The sequence below is a fragment of the Myotis davidii genome, unplaced genomic scaffold (genome assembly GCF_000327345.1).
Source record: "Myotis davidii unplaced genomic scaffold, ASM32734v1 scaffold358, whole genome shotgun sequence".
NCBI lineage: Eukaryota > Metazoa > Chordata > Mammalia > Chiroptera > Vespertilionidae > Myotis > Myotis davidii.
The window spans coordinates 33,871-44,402 of record NW_006290768.1 but is presented as its reverse complement, the minus strand read 5'-3'; positions in this window follow the sequence as shown (position 1 = coordinate 44,402).

Genomic DNA, 10,532 nt, shown 5'->3' with positions numbered 1-10,532 from the left:
GGAAAACAAAATAAAGTGAGGTGTAAAGAGAGATGAGGGGAGATAATTCTCAGGGACAAGAGGGGTTTACAGAGATGAGGAAGGGGGGACAAAGAGGAGGAGAAGGAGGCTCCCTCTTTCCCCAGAGCCAGGATCAGGTACAAAGACATATAAGAAAGCCAGACACTAGCTGCAGACACAACATCTCAGTGATTGCAACAGTATTTTAATGCAATACCTTAGAAATCAAATTTACTTGGAAAAAAAATCCATGACAAACTGGGTATTTTAATTTTAGATAAAATCGTGGCCATCACTGTGGTTTGATGAACCATTAGGAGCCGGAGACAAATGGAAAATCCAGTCACAATGGACTGCTATTTGTTGAAAATTCTATTTCGTTACATGGATTTTCTTGTTTGCAGAGAGTAATTTTTAAATATTGCATTAGATCCTAGCCATAGTGATCAGACAAGAAGAAAAAAATTAAAGGCATCCAAATTGGAAAGGAGGAAGTAAAACTGTTATTATTCGCAGATGACATGAGATTGTGCATAGAAAACCCTAAAGCCTCCATCAAAAAACGACTAGATTCAATAAATGAATTCAGCAACGTAGCAGGATACAAAATCAACACCCAGAAATCGATGATATTTTTATACACCAATAGTGAACTCTCAGAAAGAGAAACTAAAAAACTAATCTCATTTACCATTGCAACAAAAAAATTTAACATACTTAGGAATAAACTTAACCAAGAAGGTAAAAGACCTGTACTCAGAAAACTACAGGACGTTGAAAAAAGAGATAGAGGAAGATATAAACAGACGGAAGAATACACTGTGTTCATGGGTTGGTAGAATCAACATCATTAAAATGTCTATACTACCCACAACAATCTATAGATTCAATGCAATCCCTATAAAAACACCAAGGGCATATTTCACAGATCTAGAAAAAATACCCCCCAAATTTATATAGAACCAAAAAAGACCTTGAATAGCCACAGAAATCTTGAGAAAGAATAACAAACTGGAGGGATTACAATACCAGATATCAAGTTATACTGGAAAGCCACTGTAATCAAAACAGCACAAGAATAGGCATATAGATCAATGGAACAGAACAGACACCCCAGAAAGCAACCCAAGTCATTATGCTCAATTACTATGTGACAAAGGAGGCAAGAGTGTACAATGGAGTAAAGACAGTCTCTTCAATAAATGGTGTTGAGAAAATTGGACACGTACATGCAAAAAAAAAAAAAAATGGAACTAGGCACCAACTTACACCACACACAAGAATAAACTCAAAATGGACAAAGACTTAAATGTAAGTCACGAAATCATAAAAACCCTAGAAGAAAACATAGGCAGCAAAATCTCACACATCTCTTGTAGTAATATGTTTACTGGCACATGTCCTACGGCAAGGAGAAAATAAACAAATAGGACTATATCAAAATAGAAAGCTTCCGCACAGCAAAAAAACCATTGTGATAAAATGAAAAGGGAATCCACTGACTGTGAGAACATATTTGCCAACGACACATCTGATAAGGGGTTAATTTCCAAAATATATAGGGAACTCATACAACTTAACAAAAGGAAGACAAACAATCCAATTAAAAAATGGGCAAAGGACCTAAATAGAGACTTCTCCAAACTGGACATACATATCCTAATAATCCTGAAAAAAAAAATCAGAAAGAATTATACACCCTATGTTCATAACAGCACAATTTATAATAGCTAAGATTTGGAAGCAGTCCAAATATCCATCAGCAGATGAGTGGATTAAAAAAGAGGTGGTACATCTACACAATGGAATACTATGCAGCAGTAAAAAAGAAAGAACTCTCATCATTCGCAGCTGCATGGATGGACCTGGAGAGTATTGTGCTAAGCGAAATAAGCCAATCAGAGAAAGACAAGCATCACATGATCTCACTCACAAGTGGAATCTAATGAACAAAATAAACTGATGAACAAAATAAATCCAGAGACATAGAAGCACAGGACAGACAGACTGTGGAATCTCAGAGAGAAGACGGGAGAGGGTGAGAGGGTGGGAACAGATCAACCAAAAAACTTGTATGCATCCTATATAATAAAACCCTAATATGCAAATCGACTGGTAGCTGTGACTTGCACTGACCACCAGGGTGCAGACGCTCAATGCAGGAGCTGCCCCCTGGTGGTCAGTGCGTTCCCACAGGGGGAGCACTGCTCAACTAGAAGCTGGGCTCATGGCTGGCAAGCGCAGCGGCAGGCAGACATCCCCTGAGGGGTCTCAGACTGTGAGTGTGCAGGCCAGGCTGAGGGACCCCCCACCCCCCAGTGCATGAATGCCGTACACTGAGCCTCTAGTATATGCATAACCCATGGACACAGATAATAGGGTGGTGAAGGCTTGGGGTGGAGGGTGGTGGCAGGCTGGAAGGGGGGATGGAGGAGGGGAAAGGAGGACATATGTAATACTTCCAACAACAAAGATTTAAAAAACCGAATAAAATAAATATTGCATTAGAATATATTTTATCCTGGTCACTGAGTTTTTGGTGCCCCCTTAAAATGTATGCTTGCAGCCAGTGCCTCACTGCCCTTACGCTCATCGTAGCCCTCTTTTCCAACTCATGTTAGGGACGTTGTGCCCACCCCCAAGGCCACGCCGGCCCCCGTGGGCTCCCACCCGGCCCCGGGCAGAGAACTGAGTAGAGAGAGCCAGGAAAGTGGGGCTGGTAAGGTGTGAGGGAAGGCGTAGCACCAGGGTCAGGCCACCCTGAAAGTGGATGGAGGGGAAGACGGGGCTGAGAGGAAACAGGACCCAGGGCAGGGGAGGAGGGGACTCACTTTGCAGACGGAGGAGTATCTGTCGGGAGGAGCAGCACAAAGCATGAATCTCCTCAACATGGTCGGGAAAAGCTTCCTGCAGTCCTTGTAGGAGACGATGCTGACAGGGGAGCACATGAGCTGCGATGTGCTCCTCACTGTGGGAGGAGTTAGGAGGCGGTCAGGGGCTTGGGTGGCCGGACCCCTGGGTGCTGATAAAAGAGTAAGAAGGGGGGTGGGTCCAGGATGTTGAATAAGGGGAGGCCGGGTGACTCAATGCTATGGTTATGAAATAGGCCCCAGTGATCAAACTCTTGGATTTGAGGGAGGCCAAAACTGATGGGCCTGGGGGTGAAAAAGGCTGGGGTTTCTGTGTCTATAAAAGGAGATGACTGAGAGCCAGATGTTGTGTATGTGAGAGCCTGGAGGGTGCTGGGGGCCTGGATTCTTGGGTCTGAGGAAGTACCTGGGGGTAAGGACTCTTATATCTGTTGGAGGCAGGGGCTGGGTGCTGGACATGGAAATATCTGGAGATGCATCGGAGAGACAAATATTCTTGGTCTGCATGAGAGGTGACTGGGGGTCTTGGACCCCTGGGTCCGGAAGATGGAGGTTTGGGATTTAAGGATTATGGGTTAAGACAGTGGTTCTCAACCTATGGGTCGTGACCCCTCTGGGGGTCGAACGACCCTTTCACAGGGGTTGCCTAAGACCATCAGAAAACACATATATAATCACATATTGTTTTTGTGATTAATCACTAGGCTTTAATTATGTTCAATTTGTAACAATGAAAAGACATCCTGCATATCAGATATTTATATGACGATTCATAACAGCAGCAAAATCACAGTTATGAAGTAGCAACGAAAATAATTTTATGGTTGGGGGTCACCACCACATGAGGAACTGTATTAAAGGGTCGTGGCATGAGGAAGGTTGAGAACCACTGGGTTAAGGGGAAAGGGGGTCTACGGCAGAGTCCTCAATCCGCTGGGAAAAGGCCTATTGACTTGGACCCCTGGGTCTGAGGCTCGGAGGGGTTTGAAGGTCTGGGATCTTGGGTTTGTTACCTGTATCCTTTGTCTTAGACAAAAAGGGAGCCATGGGCTGGGCTATTCCTGGGCCTCAGGGGGCAGCCTTACCTACATCCACGGTGGTGCTGCCCCAGCCAGAGATGGTACAACCGGTCCCCGGCTGTTTGCACCTGGAGGGCACCTGGAGGGAGATGGAGATGTTGGGGCTTCAAGGTCTCCTGCTTGATGGACACGGTGCCATTCAACAAGAAGGCATGGTCAGATCCGATCAAGAGCTCACGAGAGGGTGAGAAACACCGCAGTCCCTGATTTCAACCATAATTCCAAATCCAGTCTTCACTTTGACACAGCTCCCAACTCCAAACTTTACACAAGCCCGGGTCTATACCTGCAACCTCAATGGTACCCAATCCTAACCCTCAGGACTTCTTTATCCGTGACCAAGTCCAATTCAGACCTCAGCGTGGCACCTACTTAACTCAAGCTCCATCGCTCACATCAAGAAACTTGGTCATGACTCTCGACTGGGAACCTTGAATCCCTGAACAGAAGTCAAGCTCAGCCTTGACCCCAACACTAGGTGTCACTATATCCTGAATTCCAAAAGCCTGACCTCAGGCACACCTCCGACGTTAGTTTTGCACCCCTCCCCCCCCCATCATATTCCAGGAAATCCATGTCGCCTTCCTCCTGGTAAACCCATCTCACATTTACATCTGACTCCAATCCTAACGCTCTGACCCAAATCCAAGATCTATTTTCATTCCAAACTGAATTTCTACCGGAAACCTCAACATTGTTTTCATGCCCAACTCTTACCCCCCAACCCTTCATCACCTCTATGACTATCTTTCACAGAAACGCTAACGTAACGTCTACAAACTAACAACATACTAACGTTGTCCCTACACTGACTACGTAAGTCCAAGCTAAGTTCCCAGACCTACTTCTCACGGCAAATGGAAGGATTAAATAGAAAGGATGAAAGAGAAATGGGTGGCAGGCAAGAACTATACAACGGAACCACCCACGCACACTTGATAGCTGTGGTCGGCAAACTCATGAGTCAACAGAGCCAAATATCAACAGTACCACGATGGAAATTTCTTTTGAGAGCCACATTTTTTAAACTTAAACTATATAGGTAGGTACATTGTTATTAACTTAACTAGGGTCCTCCTAAGGCTTAGGACGAGCCACACTCAAGGGGCCAAAGAGCCGCAGGTGGCTCGCGAGCCGGAGTTTGCCGACCACTGATCCAGAGAATAAAGCACCTTGGATTTCTTGCTGCGCCTTCTGTGTGATGTGTCGGTCACTCGTGGGACCCCGTCACTATTCCTCACGTAAGTGCCGGTGTCATTGTCTTCCTCGTTTGTGTAGAGGAGAACACGGAGGTTTTAAAAAGGGGAGGTAACTTGAGCAAAGTCATTCTTCTCAGGGCCAACTTGTGAATGTTGGGGACCGTTCATTGTATCACAGCCCATTTTCTGTGAAAGAAATTTCCCCGGGAAACCCTCCCACACTCTCAGAGTCTCATTTGGCCGAAAACAAAGTCAGAACCACATGAGACTATGAATGATGCCAAAAGGGATGCGAGGGTAGAATAAAAATATGGTGTTTTTCCCCCCCTCCTGTTCTCTTCCTTTCTCCGTCCTTTCCCCGAACCCTTTTACTAACAGAATATGTAACTGACTAATCAACGTGTATGTGTAACCTTATGTTTTCGCCCAGACTTTGCTGCAGTTCTCAGTTGACCAGGCAAGAACAAAGAGACGCTTAACCCAGCCCTGAACTCGCACGCCTGGCCACCAGGCATGCGGAGACTGATCGATCAGGTACAGAATCGCTGCGATGACGACACACACCCGATCCCCGCCTGGCCGGTTTCGGAACGCTGACCATCCCTTTCCAGGCACCAGTGATGAAGACGTTCATCACGACCCAAGACCACCCCCCGCCCCCAGAGACTCAAATTCCAGGACCACAAACCACCAGAAACCCCTTGCACTCCCTCCCTACCTTAAGCTCTCTCCTAGCATGCTTAAGGGGGAGGGGGATGTTAGGATTTTTACCCATCATCTTCCCATACGTCTGATATTAAACACACATTTATAATCCAATCCCTGTCTCTGCTTTTGACTGGGTGGCGATAGGCAACATATGCCCTGGACTCAATTTCTTATTTATTTTAAAAAATAGTTTCATTGATTTCAGAAAAGAAGGAGAGGGAGAGAGAGATAGAGTTTTATTGATTTCAGAAAAGGAGAGGGAGAGAGGGATAGGAGAGATGAGAGACAATCATTGACCGGCTGCCTCCTGCACGCCCCACACTGGGGATCCAGCCTGCAACCCAGGCACCTGCCCCGACTGGGAATTGAATCCTGACCTCCTGGTTCATAGGTCGATCACTGAGCCACGTGGGCTGGGCAGACCTCTGGTTTCAATGCCGTGTTGGTGAGAGTCCCAAATCCTAGCCCTGCCATGTCCATGACCTGTTCTTAAATGCCACCCAGACACCCTGACCCATGCCACCCTCGGCGTTAGGCCTGTGCTCTGAGCTTTGCCCAATGACTCATCTTCTAGCTCAGGATCGCACCTGAAAACTGGCATCTGCCTGTCCTGCCAGCTATGCCATGCCCTGGGGGGGCCTCAACACTGATCCCGGACCCTTTAGATTTGGCACCCGGGGCCAATTGTTTCTGACTTCCTGGACTTACTTCCTCCTATTTTAAAAACATCTCCCCACTTCTCGGAAAGCTGCCCCCTCCTATCTTTTTGGTGAAACTGTCAATTATACTCCTCTAAGCCCTCCCATCCATTGGGGTGGATGCATGACCCAGGCTAAGCTAACAAGAGCACTGCTTCTCTTGCCAGGCTGGTGGTGGAGCATCAACCCAGACACCAAGAGGTCACTGGTTCGATTCCCGGTGAGGGCACATGTCCAGGTTGTGGCTCAATCCCCCGTAGATCGATGTTTCTCTCTCATTGATGTTTCTATCTCTCCCCACCTCTCCCTTCATCTCTCCCTAACCTCAATTAAAAAAAATATTTTAAAAATTAAAGAGCACTGCCTCTCCCCTAGAAATAATGATTGATTCAAGGGGTGGGCTCTGTTCGAGAGCTGGACCAATCAGGGTTCTCTCTTGGGATTGAAATCAAGATGCCAGGCGAAAGGGGGCCTTTGTTTTTGCTGGGTTTGCTTAACGCGGTCTCTTTGGAGCTGTTATGTTTCCTCCAGGTCAACAGAGTCTAGAATGAAAGCCACTCAGGATGGAAAGACACGGGCAGAGATGAGAAACAGCTTAGGCCCTGACCGGTTTGGCTCGGTGGATAGAGTGTCGGCCTGTGGACTGAGGGTCCCGGGTTCGATTCCGGTCAAAGGCATGTACCTTGGTTGTGGGCACATCCCCAGTAGGGGGTGTGCAAGAGGCAGCTGATCGATGTTTCTCTCTCATCGATGTTTTTAACTCTCTATCCCTCTCCCTTCCTCTCTGTAAAAAAATCGATAAAATACATTTTTTAAAAAATGTGAACGCTTTTTAAGTGCCTAGGATAGCAAGAGCAGGTAAACACATGTCCTATACTTGTAGCCTATGTAAAGGTTTGCCATTCATCGTACAAAAATAAGAGTATTTTATTTGCTTTTTTAAAAGTCTAAATATATTTTTATAGATTTCAGAGAGGAAAGGAGAGGGAGAAGGAAATAGAAACATCACACCCCTGACTGTGGATCAAGCCCACGGATGAGAGAGACTCATTGATCAGCTGCCTCCCTCCTGCACAACCCTGACTGTGGATCAAGCCCACAAACTGGGCATGTGCCTGGGGAATTGAACCCGGGACCTTTCAGTCCACAGGCTGATGCTCTATTCACTGAGCCAAACCAGGTAGGGCAAAAACAAGAGCATGAGAGAGACTCATTGATCAGCTGCCTCCCTCCTGCACAACCCTGACTGTGGATCAAGCCCACAAACTGGGCATGTGCCTGGGGAATTGAACCCGGGACCTTTCAGTCCACAGGCTGATGCTCTATCCACTGAGCCAAACCAAGTAGGACAAAAACAAGAGTCTTTTAGTCTGAGTTCACGAATGGAAGACCATGGCCTCTTTTTGACACGACGGCGGAATGGCAAAGGTCCGAGATAATTTGTTTTTAAAAGCTTGCCCCTTGCACTGCAGTGCCAGTGCATGTATGTTCTAATGGATCTGGCTGTCAACTATATTTCAAAATAAATCATCGTGTAATAAGTTTTATATAACTGACAAGGTTTTAAAGCTGCCAAAAAACAAAACAAAACAAAAAACAAATACTTCTGATCTGTAGAAGGTGTGCAGTGCAGTATTGGGGCCATTTTCGTGTTTATTCCTTACACCCAGAGATGAACCCATTATAGGATCTATCCAGCCTTAAAAGCTCATATTGTCTTTGAACGTTTGTACCTGTGATACCAATATATTTAATCATGCCTGTGTGTCGTCACCAGAAATCCAACCAGGGGACCCCTTGTGCAAAATATGACTTCTTGCTTCATACCTCGATAACATGTTTTACCTACCTTAACAATAAATGCTAAGGACCATGCTCACCAAACAGTAAATTAAAAATGTGGCGAATCAGTTAAAATTTTGATTGCAGCCCAGCTGGTGTGGCTCAGTGGTTGAGCATTGACTCACGGACCAGGACATCACCAGTAAGATTCTGGGCTGATCCAAGTGCGGGGAGCGGGGGGCGAGGGGGTAGGGTGCAGAAGGCGGCAGGTCAGGTCTGATGTTTCTCTCTCTCTCTCTCTCTCTCTCTCTCTCTCTCTCATCAATAAAAAACATTAAAATAATTTGATTGTCAGTGCCCTATTTCCTAATTTGGCAGCTTTTTTTTTGATATTTTCAGGCAGGATGGCCAAGTTATGGCGAGCTCATGTTGCCCAACTCAAATACTTATATCCTAAAGACCAGTTTATATCATACTCAATGTGCATATATGAATTCAGAACATGAAATTAAAAGTAAAACTGCTTTTTCTCCCTCCTGCCCTCCCCCGCCCCCAAAGAAAAATAAAGTGGGGAAATCTGTAGGATTGGGTAGAAAGGAAACTGGAGGGGTACGTGTTTCTTCTACGGGAGAGGCAGGCTAGTTAACCTCTCGCATCAATCGTCTACCAGCGTATTTCAGGTAAAAGATAAGAAGGAGGAATGTCGGGGCCATTTCCCCCCCAGTATCCGGGTATTTGCTCCTGCAGGTGTGAAGAAGTGAGCAATCACCTGACAGAGAAAATGCATGATTACTCCTGATGCACAAGAACAATGGACAGGGTTCCCTCGAGGTGAAGTTAACTGACCATACAGGGCTGGGGCTGTGGCTTCCCGCCATGACCCACTCAGTTGGGAAATTCTTAACGATCCAAACATCCCGGGTAATTACTTTTAGTTACTAAGTTTGTCTTACCGGGTAGTGCCATTCTTGTTCACATTTCTCCTCGTCTTATCTCGCACTTGAAAATGTTTGGGTCGCTTCCTTTCCCTGTTCTTCTCCTTGTAGAATTCAGCAGCAATGGATCCCCAGCACAAAGACGGTTAAGACACCTCCTCCCATAAAACATAGATAGAAGCCAGGCCTCCCAGACCCCTGTCCCCTCAGACCTAGGGGTCCAGGCCCAGGTGGTTCCCGTCCCAGGACCATAGTCAAGAACCCAGCTCCTCCTTATTTTGGAAAAAAGTCCGGGCATTCATCAACGCACTCTTTCTGGGACTTCGGAGTCCAGGTAGCCCCTCACCTGGCTTCACAATGAAGATATTGGGGTTTGCCTCAGAGAGGCGGTGTGATTCACGAGGGAGCCCCGGAGCCAGGATTCAGGTCCCTGCCTGTCTGACTCTCACATTCCAGACCATCTTAGGTCAGACCTGCCTTGGTCCCAGGCCCTCTTCAATGGCATTCTTTTTTTTTCCGCCAGGATTCAGGTCCCTGCCTGTCTGACTCTCATCTTAGGTCAGACCAGCCTTGGTCCCAGGCCCTCTTCAAAGGCATTCTTTTTAAAAAAATATATATTTTTATTGATTTCAGAGAGGAAGGGAGAGGGAGAGAGGCATAGAAACATCAATGATGAGAGGGAATCATTGATTGGCTGCCTCCTGCATGCCCCCGACTGGGGATCAAGTTCTTCTTGTCAGAGCCCCATTCAAACTGGCTGAAGCACAGAAGGGATTGGTTCACCTAAGAGGCTAGGAAGGTCTTCAGAGGTAGGTCTGGGAACTTAGCTTGGCTTTATTTAGTCAGTATAGGACCAACGTTAGAATGTTGTTAGTTGGTAGACTTTGTGTTAGAGTTTTGTGAAGGTAGCATAGAGAGGTGATGAACGGTTGGGGGTAAGAGTTGGGCATAAAAATGATGTTGAGAAGTCAGTTAGAAATTGGGTTCGCCATGAGAATAGATCTGGAATTTGGGTCAGAGAGTGAGGATTGGTGTCAAATGTAAATGGGAGATGATTCTACTAGAATAGTGGTTCTCCACCTTCCTAATGCCTCGACCCTTTAATACAGTTCCTCATGTTGTGGTGACCCCCAATTTCATTGTTACAAATTGAACATCATTAAAGCAGAGTGACTCATCACAAAAACAATATGTAATTATCTATGTGTTTTCCGATGGTCTTAGGCGACCCCTGTGAAAGGGTCGTTCAACCCCCAAAGGG